Source organism: Dipodomys merriami, unplaced genomic scaffold (genome assembly GCF_024711535.1).
Source record: "Dipodomys merriami isolate MVZ:Mamm:240054 unplaced genomic scaffold, mDipMer1.0.p SCAF_9, whole genome shotgun sequence".
Classification (NCBI taxonomy): Eukaryota; Metazoa; Chordata; class Mammalia; order Rodentia; family Heteromyidae; genus Dipodomys; species Dipodomys merriami.
The window spans coordinates 22,284,527-22,299,063 of record NW_027206512.1 but is presented as its reverse complement, the minus strand read 5'-3'; positions in this window follow the sequence as shown (position 1 = coordinate 22,299,063).

Here is a 14,537-nt window from a genome sequence, read left to right as displayed (position 1 = left end):
GGGACTTGTGATCTGTGGCTAAGGTGCTGTGGTCCTACAGGAAGTCAGCACACCTACTTGAGCTTCCCTACATCCCTTCCTTTGCTCCTGCTCCATCCCCCAGCTGAACTTGGGGGAAAAAAAGGATCATGGATGAGTGGGGAGTGTGTGAAGATCGCCTCTTGAGCAGATCTCAAGTGCACTTCCATTCTAGAGGTGCACAGGCAGCGCACCCCTCTGCGTCACCACCCAGCTTTCTCTGCTCCATCCATGCCGCTCTTCCCTCCCCTGTCCATCCAGCCCTACTCCGTTGATTTCAACCCCATAGACTCAGGGACTGAAAGGTGTGTGTCTTTTTCTCTTTTTGTTGAAGGATGGAAAGAAATTGTGCCTTGAGCCACAGGTTCCCAGGTACGAAAGAGTAATGAAGAAACTCATGGGGAGTTAATTATTACTAGTTACCTCATTCTATAGAGCAGGTGTAGGTTTTGTTCACTTTCAATCTCACTGACAAATAAGCTTCTGATGCTTACCTGTCATCAAATCTGAAATAAATAAAATCAACCAGGTTGTGGTATAACCAAAGTATTTTGTCATAGTAGAACAAAAGTAATGTTGATGTCACAACTTTCATTTAACAAAACAACTCCAGCATTTTAAGCAAAAAGGATTTTGAAGGTATAAAAATAGCTGGATTTGCTTGAGATGGTTTTCTGTTGGCTGATAATTATTTGCCTATTTACTAAGTTATATTACTTCATAGCTACATATGTATGTTTAAATAACTCAGACTTACTTTATCCCCTTAATATTTGCACTCTATTAGAGTATTACTGTGAAAAGAAATACAAGTGAAACCAGAATGATTATTAATATACTGATACAGGAAATTATATGAAAATATTTTTCTTTGTTGGTGTTTTGAAAATTTTGCCATTCATGAGATGATCTATTACAAACAGTTCTTGTTGTCACATTAATGACTGCAATGGATTTGGCATTTGGGAACACATGCTGAGTTTGTTTATACTGCATTCTGGTGTATGTGTGTGTGTGTGTGTGTGTGTATTGTATATTCATAATGTTGCTCTAAGCAACCCAGAATCTGAGCATGCTAGGCAAGTACTCTACAACACAACTCCAGTCCTTATTTTGACTGAGACAGGGTCTCACTATGTGCAGCCCAGGGCTTTAAACTTGCAGCCCTTCTGACTATGCCTCACAGAGTACTGGGATAACAGATGTGACCCACTATTCCAAGTTGTCATGCACATATCTTGGATACGTTTTCCCCCAGTATCCTCAGGTACAGGGAAACTTACTTGCAACTCCCTATAATCCAATGCACTCTTCCCTGAGAAATGCATGTCAGAGAGATCAAAAGTATGTTAAACAACTGTGGAAACCTGGAGCGGTGTTGTATAGTACTTTCATTCATACTGTGAAGGACACAACTACACTTTCGGGAGAAAGAAAGGTGTTGTAATATGGATATAGTAGTTATCTATTGCTCCTGTAACATGATCTCAAATGCAGTGGCTTGAACAACACCAATTCATTACTTTATAGTTTAAGGCATCTCAAATCCAAAGTGAGTTTTAATAGGCTGTCAGAGCTGTGTTCCTTCTGAAGTTAGAATCTCCTTCTGAAAGGAGATTCCTTTCCTGGTCTTTCTTAGCTTCTAGAGGCAGCCTTCATTCCTTGTCTCATGGTCTCTTCCTTCATCTTCCAACTGTATCACCTCCAACTTCTTCTTCCTCTCCTCTGCTCTTTCGGACTCTCATAAGGACCTTCATGAGCTTCATGAATATATTGGGCTATGCTAGCTAATCTAGAACAGTCTGTTTTTACCATCTATGAAAGTCATGTTTGCCATTGAAGGCAATATATGTGCAGAAATATATTTTGGAAATCTTGTGGGTAGGAACATCATTTACCCTAACACCATGGGTGAGAAGGCAAAATCTGCTTGAGGCACTATGAAGCTACAGACCTTTCTCACTAGCCAATGAAATTTCAACTCTACGTAACAGTATTTGTGTAGTGGTAGTTACACACCTAAGACAAAATAGAGTATGATATAATTGAGGGTCTTGGAGACTGAACACACATAGAATAACATACTCATTAGAGTGCACTAAGGAGAGTACTCTCCTTCTTACTGCACTGTGGAGAGAAAGAAAAGCATTGCAGAATACCATCACATGTATACTGCAGGTTAGCTATTTCAGTTACAGGGATGAGGTAGCAGTCTGGGGAAGACCACACTTCTAGTTCTTTGTTCTGGCGTTTGTGTTGTATTACCTGACACTCAGGCAAGTAACATGGTAGCTTATTCTACAGCCAGAGACTATCCTACAAGCTAGTAGCTCTTGGAGGTGAATTAGGAATTTTCTAGGGGAACAAAAAGAAGACTGGAACTGTCACAAGATGCAAAAGAGATAGAAAGACATAAGATCATCAGGTTCTCTACATGTTTGGACTGTAGTTCATAGTTATGCAGGGCTAGAGACTCTGCATGGGGGGGGTCAGGGTGGGGAGGGCAGTAAGCAAGGATCTCCTCTTAGTAACTGAAGCACAGTTGCCCAATTATCTCCCCCAAATGTCGATATTAGCATATCATGTTCTTTTATAAAATATTCAAAGTCAAAAGTCCTTAGCAGGGCACGCAAGGCTCTGCCATACTCAGTTCCCTTTTGTGCACTGTCTTCTTATCTGTGAAATGGAAGTATTATATTACAGATGAACACTTCACAGATTATTGCAAGGGCTAAAATAAGTGACATATGCAAAACATTTGGTGTAGTACCTTATATATAGACTGGGCTTTACAACAACATGTATTAATTTTACTATTGCTATTAATATTGCTCCCCACGTATGATCCCAGTCAGTTCTGAGTGCTGCCTAAGTCATTAACTAACAGAGTAGTTTTCAGTGATAAGTAGCAAGAAAGAGGGCAATATCACTATAAATCTTCTATCCAAATAAACTTTGATGGGGGAAATAATAAAAAAGGATATAGAGGTGGCAGGATGTTTTTTGTTCATTTCTCTTTTATTGCCTGTTTCAAACAACACAGTTATATCTAGTAACTAGTAGACTTAACTCAAAAGGTTAAAACAAACCAATTTTGCAGGGTCAATTAGCACTGGAATGCTAGGGCCTCTTGGATCTGCTTCCAAAATAACTTAATCTACTATTCTGAGAATGCTTATAAAAGCATACTTGCCTTTATCAGCAAGGGCATTTAGAGAGTCCCTTCCTGCCAGGAAAAGGCCCATGATACAGGGAAATGCCCTTTTGTTTGAACGTTTATGGTGTGATAGAACTTGGGTATACTTATACTCCCTCCACCCCCATCTCTGCAACTGCATTTGTGGTTGGAAAACAGCAGAAAATGTCTTCATACTTGGCACTTACTGCCTACTCATGGCTCCTGTTAACAAAATAAAACCATCTGAGTATATTTTGCTCTTAGAATTTGTTCCAGACTTTTGTAATCTTGGCTTTTTTTCCCCTTACAGGACTTTGTGGGGGAAACAATAACAATTCCTGTGCATTGCACAGAACATTGAGTGTTTTGAAGATATGGGTATATTTTTGTCATTATAGAAGACATGTTCATTAGGAAGTAGAAAATATAGAGGCAAAAAATTTAAACCTGTATTTTCACCACTTAAAAACATTTTCTTTTCCTTTTTCAAACGTAAGTCATTTGATATAGCAACAAGGTCAATTGTTAATGTTCAACAAATTTCATTTATGTGCACACATTCATAAAGAAAGCATTTAAAAATTACTGAATACATTGAAAGTAGTAAGGGAGCTAAGCACTGGTGGCTGATGCCTATAATCCTAGCTGTTCAGGAGGCTGAGATCTGAGGGTCGCAGTTCAAAGCCAGGTCAAGCAGGAAAGTCCATGAGACTTTTATTTCCAGTTAACTACCCAAAATCTGAAAATGGAGCTATGGCTTGAGCACTAGCCCTGAGTAAAACAATTAAGGACAGTGTCCAAATCCTGAGTTCAAGCCTCATGACCAGCATCCACACATAAAAAGTAATTAGGGAACATTCCTATTCCAATTTAACAGTTAGAAAAACCAAGTCCTTGAATAATAGAATGAGTTTTTATTGTCCAGAGAATGAATGGCACTCTCATGTGATTTAGCATTCATACATACATCATACACACATACACACATGTGTGTGTTTGGAGGTTTGTTATATGTAATCATCTTGTTTCTACATATGTGTATTTCCACACACATGCATATGTATTTGTGCACACTCATACATTGTTAACATAAAGTTAACAATACAATGTTTAAACTTGTTCTGATATTTCATATCCCATCCCATTCTATCCCACTATATTCTACTTTTTAAAAAAGTCAACCACAGCCCTATAAAGTAATTGTATAACCCATTGTCTGCTACTCCTAGTTTAAAAATGTGATTCTTTTAAGAGAAAAATGTTTTTAATTATTACTATAAAAGTTTTTAGGGCCTGGCATTGGTGGCTTATTCCTGTAATCCTAGCTACTCAGTAGGCTGAGATCTGCAGATATAGTTCAAAGCCAGCTGGGGCAGAAAAGTCCCAGTGAGAATCTTATCTCCATTTAACCACTCAAAAACCAGAAGTGGAGCTGATGTTCAACATGGTAGAGTGCCAGCCTTGAGCAAAAAGAACTCAGGGACAGTGCCCAGGTCCTGAGTTCAAGTCCCACAACCGACTGAAAAAAAGATTCTAATTGTACACAGTATTATTTTTTGAATAAATAGCCTATAAAACAGAAATCTTCCTGGTTTTAATTCCATACATGTTCAATTCTTATTTGTGTGTGGAAGGGGAGAGGGGAGGCAGTCCTGGGGCTTGAACTCAGGGCCTGAGCACCATCATTGCCCTTTTTTCACTCCAGATTACTGCTCCACCACTTGAGCCACATGTCCACTTCCAGCTTTTTGGTAGTCCATAGACCTTCCTGTCCAGGTCAGCTTCAAACCATGATCCTCAGATCTCTGCCTCCTGCATACAGTAGGAGGCAAGACAGGGCCCTCTGCCAGGGCAGAGCCAGATCAAATGATTTTGAGGGCCTTGTATGAACTTGTGGAGCACAGGTTCCACAGCCCTGTCTTACGGCAACACAAAACAGAGTAAGCAACACCTTTGTAACTCAACTTTGACTCTTTGTGGCCATGTTCTCCTTAGTTTCCTCATTTGTAAAGCAAGCGGAATACTGCCCACCTCACAGGGCTTCCTAAAGGAATAAGTAACACTTGTAAGAGAATCAAGCATGCCTTTAGACTCAGAATCAACTGAGTAAATATTCCTGTTCTCCCCCTTTCTTCCTTGGAGCTTTGCCCCCTGAGCACATATCACACCCATTCAGGGAGAACCACAATCCTTGAGATCATAAGGAACCTATTAAGAACAAAGCCAACAAGCCTGGACTTCCTCAAACAGAATTAAAGCAGGAAGCTTGGGTACAAACAACTAGTCAGAACAAAATTTTAATCAGAAATATACCCCTTGTCTTTTCCACACTTGGGAACAACTCAAATAAATCAAATAATAAAGCCACAGTGTTTATCTACCAGTATGCCCACAGATTATAAAAATATACAAGATATCTGGTGATTGGGGACCTGGCTTAACTGTATTTCTAGCAAAGAAAAGAAATAAATCCTTTGATGTAACAGTTTGAGTCCATTATAATAACAAAATACCACAGATTGAATAATGTACAATGAACAGAAATTTATCTGGCTTGTGGCTCTGGAGATGTGGAAGTTCAGTACTGAAGGCTGCATCTTGTTGAGTTGCAACTTGTTAGAAGGCATCGTGTAGTGAAAGAGAGAGAAAGAGAGGGAGACAAGGAGGGAGAGAGAGAGAGAGATGGGAGGGAAAAAGAGAGGGAGGTAGTAGGGAGTCCCAATGCTTTTCTGTAAGGAATTCATATCCACTTTGGCTTTAATAAACCCACCCCTATGATAACAACATTAACCTATGTCTGAATTTTTGAATATGTTTATTATCTTTAAGTAGTTGTACAAAGGCGTTGTCATTCACCAAAGCAGATGATGCATACAAGAACATCTCCATCACCCTTTTCAACACTCACACACCCCTTCTATTCCTTCTCCTATCTTCATTTAGTTTATGTATTTGACTTTTTGCCATTTATCAAAGCAGCCAATGTGTACAACACATCTTGATCTGTGCCATCACTTCAACATCTTCCTTCCCCCTCGACCCCTCCCATTCCTATATTCTCAGTTCTGTGGTATATACATTCTTTCCCCATTTCCCCTTCACTCTTCTACCTCTACCCCCTTGGCCCTACCCTCTTACAAGTACCCATTTCCCTGTACTTATTTTGTTGATCTTTGACTTATTCTTTTTTAAAGAATTACACTATTTGGGCTCTTCATAGAGTCTATTACACTTCAGTTAATTCATTTGTAACCATTTGCTTCCTCCCTAGTGTAGTTACTTGTTGATTTATAGGCATATTCTAGGTAACACAAAGGAGGAAAGCCATGCTATCTATAACCACTTCTTACTGTACCCATCTTTCATTGGTTCACTGGGAAGTAAGTTTCTAACACATGAATTTGAGGCACACATTCAAATAGTGTCAAAGTAAAACTCTGCCAGAGACGTATTTCTTTTCACAGTCAGATATAACACAGATATAACAGGATTATACTACTTTCTAGCATGTGTGTTGAAAGGCAATAAAAATCTAAAAACAAAGCTCTTGCTTCTCAGTGGTCTTCTTTCTTCTGTACTTCTTGAGACAATTATAGGGGATGTTGGGAAATAAAACAATGCAAATGTTTTTATCCTCAGAATAGGTGGTAAGAGGCATTATGATGGCTATTTATCTTTTTCTATATTAAATCAGGATATAGGGTCAAAACTATTCCCTCCTATGTTTTTTCTGATTCACGATAAATGCTGGGAAGAGCAAAGATGAAGAGCAAACCTGTGTAAGTCTTTGTCATACACCAGAGGAATACTAATGTAGTTAATGCTGATGACCTAGCACACAGAAGACACCTAGCCACCAGAAAGTTAACTGAACATTACAACTACTGTTTTTCCAGATCCTAACCTTTTTAGGCTCAGAGTTGTCTCCAAAGCATTCATAAACATTTTAATAAGCTGGGCACCAGTGGCTGATGCCTGTAATCCTAGCTACTGAAGAGGCTGAGATTTGAGGATTGCAGTTTGAAGGCAGCCTGGGCAGAAGTGTCCATGAGACTTTTATCGCCAATAAGCCATTCAGAAAAGGCTGGAAGTGTCACTGTGGCTCAAATGGTAGAGCGCTAGCCTTGAGCCCAAAGAGGCTCGGGGACAGCGCCCAGGCCTCGAGTTAAAGCCCTGGTACCAGCATGCACACACACACATACAAAACAAAAACTGAAAAAGCAAAAAATATTGCAGAGCTCCCTATGACCCAGCAATCCCACTTTTGGGCATTTACTCAAATGATCACAAACAATGTCATACTAAAGCTACCAGCACAACTATGTTTATTGCAGCATTATTTACCACAGTTAATATATGGAACCAACCCAGATGCCCCTCAGTAGATGAGTGGATCAAGAAAATGTGGTATATATACACAATGGAATTCTATGCCTCCATCAGAAAGAATGACATTGCTCCATTTGTTAGGAAATGGAAAGACTTGGAAAAAATTATATTAAGTGAAGTAAGCCAGGCCCAAAGAAACATAGGTCCCATGGTTTCCCTTATTTGCAACAACTAGTATATGTCTGAGCAAGCAGAAAAGGTCAGATAAGTTGATGTTAGGTTAAATGAACCCCAAGATAAGGACACAAGTGTTTTTTTCTTTCTTACTATTGTTTCTAATGTATTTATAAGGTGATTTTTTTTTTGTTACTTTGTATGTCCCTCCCCCACGGTATAACCCCTGTTTTCACTGTATTTGATGTTGGTATAGTTTGGGGAGGGGAAGGGAAAAAACAAATTGTTTAAATAGGGATACAGGTGGACCCATTGCAACAATGAGATGTTCAAGACGCTATGTCGAAACATGAACTTTACAACTTTGCGGGGAGGGGGTGTGTAAGTGTAGTTGTGGAGATGGGAGGGCAGGGATGGAAGGGGAAAACAAAGAAGGAGGCAACAATGCTTGATAAGAAATGTACACATTACCTTGCTCATGTAATTGTAACTCCTCTTTATGGTATTTTCACAATAAAAAAAGCATTAAAAAATGCAATACTCACCCTTGGCACCAATAATGATATCCTGGCTGTTTCAATTAGGATCACAGTTGTAACTAGCAGACCTTTTAGAAAGCATTTTCTCTCTATCCACATCTTCCAATGCTATAATAGAAGCTCCTTAAACATTACTTTGTTGTAGACATTCCATGACTAACATGCATACATAAGGTACATGGAATCCAACCATTTATTTCTCCATTTCCACCCAAATTTCCACCTTATGTAACTGGATCTTGTATTTCTTTAGTGTCTTTATTTAGGAATGTTGATCACGGAACTAGCTCAATCACACATTAGCAGTAGCAATCTTTTGAAAATATCTCCCTCAAAACTTGCCTTGCTATATGGACAGAATAGGGCAGGGGAAAATCAAAGACAGTTCTAACAAAATTTTTTTTTGGATAAAGAGTATTAAAAATATTGGGGAAATGCTTTTAAAATGAAGATTTTTATAATTTGTAATTTTCCTAGTGGAAAATGGTGTCTTTAAGCTATTTATAATATTTTCATCTGTGGTTGAATACATTGTTCTTGCAACTTCCTAAATTTTACTTCTTTAAACACAAAGAAACAAACATGCTTGTAATGATAGCTACTGGGGAAGCTGAGATCTAAGGATCTGGTTTGAAGTTAGCCTGAATAGAAAATTTATGAGGACACTAATTTCTAGTTAACCAGCAAAAACAAAAAGGAAGTAGAGATCTGGTTCAAGTGGTAGAGTGCCAGTATGAAAGAAAACCCCAAGTGATAGCATAGGTCCCTGAGTTGAAGCCTCAGTATCAGCACACACACACACACACACACACACACACACACACACACACACACACACACACACACACACACACACACAAATAAGAAATAAATACAATAAAAATTACCACATTTTCATCTTTAACAGATATTTCTAATGTTTCCCAATATAAAATTTCTCATTACCTTTCTTTTGTAATTTAGCCATTGTATATTCTTCTTTTTACACTGTATAATCATGATGAACTTTACTTAGTGAACACCATTTCCAGATAGTTCAGGAAACAATCTTAGAAAGTTAGGATGTAAAGCAATCTATAAAATCTTTAAAGCAAACAAACTATTGCTTGGATGTTAGGTGATCTGGCTGTAACTTCTGCTACCTCAGCAATTCTGTGGGCTCACTCAGCAGATCTGGCTGTCTAAGCAGTTGCCCCTCCCTCTTTAAGTGATTTATGGCCATCTATTACCCAATTGTCCATTCAGTGGAAGGAGATGGCTGTCTCTCAGAGCGGAGGGTCCTTCCTTGTTATACAAGTAGCAGTGCTGCCCGCTAGAACATCCAAACAAGCACAAAACTCCCAAATCATCCCCTCTCCCCATACAAATCTGTGAAAAACTAACATATGGAACCTTTCTCAATGTTGACTAAACGGTTTTAAATATTTGACAATGGGCATATCAGAAGGCTCTCATGCAATATCAGAAAACAATCAATGAACTAGCTTTGTAGAAGAAAAACTAAATGAAGCATTTTACCTGAGAAGTTGAACTTTATCCAATGTACTTCTTCTTCTAAACCTATGACTATGCCTTATAGGCACCAATGGCTATAAATGCATAAGATGAATAGCTATAATTCACTTGTTTTCTGTCTAGACCATGCATGTCTAATTAATTAGCTGGATCCTCCTACTTGCCATGAGGCAGATGATTCTAAAGACACACACCCCAGCTCCATCTGCAGCAATTCGCCAAGACCTCCCTTGCTAGAATCCTGATTTTGCTTCTACTCTGTTTCAGACCTGGGTTGCTTATTAATGAATGCATTTTCAAGTTTAATCTGTGTTCATTTGACTTGTCGGCATCCATGGACCACAGCACTTTCTAAGGATTTCTGTTCAGACTGGCTATATTAGGTAGGATGCTCTTCTTTACTTCTCCCTTTAGAACTCACACTCTAGCTTTAGCCCAACTGTCTTTACGTTCACTTAGCTCAAGGGATTTTATGCAGGCCCCAAGTGGGCAAAGTGAGCAAAGGAAAGTAAAGGAATCTGAGGATGCTGTAATGTGTTATAGCAGTTTCATTGTGTCCCTTCTTGGTATCCCCTATGGGTATATCTAACCCACCTTTCCACATGACATCGTGTGTGAAGGGATCTGTACTAAAGGGAAAGGATAATTCTTGGGAAGGAATTATGAGCTTTTGGATGGACCAGGCATTAAAAATGGCCCCTTGGTATCAAGTAGGAGAGTCCATTGACTTATCTTTCTGCTTCTTCTAGTACCATTACCTGCCTTGGGACCAAATTCTAATTTAGATAAGTAGGCTCCTTATTGTTATTCTCGGGTCCTTCCCTTACTTGGCCCTTTTTTTATGTGAGTCATGTACTTCCTCACCTTGAGCTGCACCAAATTCCAAGTTTTCTCTGGCAGTTTCTATGAGTGCCAAAAGCTCCAATCTTTGCAGAGTATTATGAGCCTCCACACAGCTCCATATCCAGAAACGGTTTAGTCCCGGCAGAGTCTAGCTTTCCTCTGTTAGTAACCTCATGCAAAGCTTACTTGAACTCACTACTTGTAAATGACAGATCAATGCTAGGCAGATGAATTGAGAGCTAGAAGAACAATGAAGTACACAGAGAACTTGTAGAAGAAAGTTGTGTACAGCTCAAGTACTGAAGACGGGTAGTATTGGCAAGACTATTTCACTGTGAAGGGATGAGCATCACAACGAACCCATCTTACAACAAAACGAAGAAAACCTATTGCCCCTCAGAACTCAAAAGTCCTTGAATAAATTACAGCCAGCTGGAGAAGATATGTTCAAACAATTTTCTCCACGGTGAGAGTATATCTCATTTCATGTATTGCCTGTGCTTTTCTCTGGGCCATTTCACTCTCCAAGAACTGGGACACTTGCTGTGGTTTAGATGTAGTGGGCCTCCTGAGTCCACATGCTAGGATCTTGGTCTCTGCTGTGACTAAGAGATGTCAGATCTCTGAGAGGTAGGGCCTATTGGGTGCCATGTACATCAGTGGAGATTTCCTTCAAAAGGAGAAGATAGTTCTCAGGAGACCCTTGTGTTATTTCATTCAAGGGGGTGGGGTATTATAAAAAAAAAAAACAAGCCCAGGACTCTCCAACTACATGTGTTTCCTGATGTACCATATGATACCTCTTGCTCTCTTTCTCTCTCTTTTTGTCTCTTTTTTCCTCCTTCTCCCTCTCCAGCTTTCTCCACGTATTACTATAGCAGTACCCTAAGGAAGAAAACAGTGGATCTACAAGAGAGGAGTTCCCTGGATTTTACTGTTTATCTATCCTGAATAAGTCTGTGACAGTTACAGGAAAAATGGAATTAAACCACAAGAACTTCCATTTTGAAAGATGGCAGCTGGCATAGGGTTAAAAAATGGTGAACAAGTCTAGCACTCAGTTCTTAAAATGTACGAGACTTGGAGAAACACATTCAATCAAGTAAGAGTGAGTTCATCATCCTAGGTTATGGTATTACTGTGTTTACCATATTTTTAGTTTTCATCTATACAGATTTCATGGATTTGAGTGGCATGTGAAGGGAAAAAATAATCATGACAACAAAGGCCTTTCCTTTTTTTTTTTTTTTTTTTACCAGAACCATGTGCTTTTGATTATGTTATTCCCAGAAGTCGGATTGTGCATAATCTACAAATGCTAGCTGTGTCTCTACGTAGCTCATTCCTCTGGCAGCTCCTGAGGTAAACATGACTGACTACTCTCCTTCCATATCCATGCTCTCCTTTTTGTTAGTTCTGATGAATTACAGCAAACACTTTCCATTTCTCCTCAGTTACCTGAAATAGAAGACAGGTTCAGATAGTATGATCAATGCTGGACAGCTTATTAACTCCGATGAAACAATATGAAGTGGTACGATTGAGGCAGCAGATATTTTAGATTTTCATGTTTGAATAAGTATGTTCTCAACAACAACAACAACAAAATCAAATTTCCTTTCTACAAAGCCAGCAGGTAAAACTTTCAATAGCCCTCAATTTCATTATATGCTATTCTAAATGGACTTAGAGAAAAAATTTAAACTTGGTTTACTTGGGGATATTCCCCCCCCTCCCTCCCTCTCTCTCTCTCTCTCTCTCTGTGTATGTGTGTGTATGTGTGCTGGGGTACTGGTGCTTGAAATCAGTCCCTCACACTCTTGCACATTTCATAATACCACACATACCACAACTCCATTTCTTTGGATAGTCTTAAATTTACAAAAGTTGCAAACTAGTTCAGCATCTGTGAGCTTTACAAGGCACATTGATCATAACCAAGAAACAAATATGCCCACACTACTTTTAATGGCATTACAGACAGTATTTAAATGTTATCTCTCAAGCCCAGGTACGAATCCAAGGCAGTGTATTGCAGTTAATTTTCATGTCTCCATAGTTTCTTCTGAACTGTCACAGTTACTCCGTCTTTTCCTACTTTGCATGACCTTGACAGTTTTGAACAGGGCTGCTCAAATAGTTAATATTCCATTCAACATGATTTGAAGAACATTTTTTGCGGTGAGACTTTGGTTTGAAATTTCAGGAGAAATACCAAAGAATGCTCTTCTCGTGTGGTATCATGGCCTTGTACGGCAGTGTTCACTATTGCTTGGCAGAGGGGCGCTGTGACACACTTCTCCGTGGGAAAAATAAAGATTTTTACAAAATTTGACACTTAAAAAAACTATAATAAACTATAACAATGCTACAGGAGGGAGTTACGCTCTTACTGAGACAAAACTATGTTGAATTTTAAAATTAAATAAATCTGAAGTGCCTTGAACAGAGTTTCAAAATCAATCTTCTTTTGAAATCTACTTAGCATATATTATAATCTTATATATATTATATTATATTGTTTTTTTGAAGGTAGTATACAGAAAGGTTATAGTTGCATAAATCAGGTAAAGAATACATTTCTTCTTGGACAATGTCACCTCTTCCCTTGCTTTTTTCCAGTTTTTCCCTCCTGTCCCCAGCCACAAGTTATATAGTTCATTTTCAACATAATGTCTAGTGAGTACTACTACTGCTGTTTACCCTTTGTCTCTGTGCTTGGCCTTATCCTCTCATAGACAGATAAGTGAATAAAGACAAAAAGGAAAGAGAACAAAAACAACAACAAAGATAGAAAAACTCTTGTTTCCACTTCCTGGAGTTGATTTTGACAAATATTACATGACCAGAGGCTCATAGGCATTGTGTCTTTGTGTTCCTCTCCTAAAAATATCTTCCTATGGTCTCATTGTGTGTGAATGCCTAGAATCCTGTATAGTTTATTATACCCCAGTGTATTTTAGATCTAGCTTCTGCATATGACAGGAAACATACACTGTTTGTCTCTCTGAGTTCAGCTTACCTCATGTCCATGATTTGTTCTAGATCTATCCTACAAATGACATAGTATTAATCTTTCTAATGGTTGTGTAAAATTCCAATGTATATAGGTACCACATATTTTTGGAGCTACTCCATTATTGTAGGGCATCTGGGCTGTTTCCGTAACTTGGCTTTTGTGAATAGTGCAGCAATGAACATGGATGTTCAAATGTCTTCATGGTATCCTGGCTTGTGATGTTCTGGGTAGATGCTCAGTCATGGAATGGCTGGGTTATAGGGAAGATCTAAGTGTAGTCTTTTGAGGAACCTCCAGACTGCTCTCTAGAGTGGTAGTGAGTCTTTTTGTTTTAGATCACAGCAGAATGGCTAAGCCATGTTTCTCTGGATTTGACTCCTAGGCTCAACGACACATGACATTTGACATAATTACTTACCCTCTTTGTCTTTCAGTTCCTTTACTTGTAACTTGAAAGTTCTGTGAAGATAATAATACTATCTGCCTTATGGGGCTGTTTAGAAGCTTAACTTTGCCAATATTTGTAAAATGTTTAGAAGGGCAGATGTTCTGTACCTGAAGGTGGGTATAGTGGCTTAGTAATTTGCCCACAATGGATGGTAAATCAAGAAGGAACACAGCCCATTTACTATTTACCCAGAATTCTGTAAGGTCTTATCACAGAACTGCTATATTCGTTGAAGAAATAAATATTCAAATGCATCTCAGAGACAACAATTAGGAGAGACTGGAGAGAAAAAAATCTTCATGTTTTTCTGATTTAAATTTTGTAAATGAAAAGCTTGTACTAAGACTCAAGTTGGAAAAACAATACCTTGCTCAAGTTTTAATGATGTGCATATTTCTGGCTAGCTTTCCATCAAACCCCAGAGACAGAATGATAAAAAAGAGGAGTAAACTCAAAAATGTTTCAATATTCATG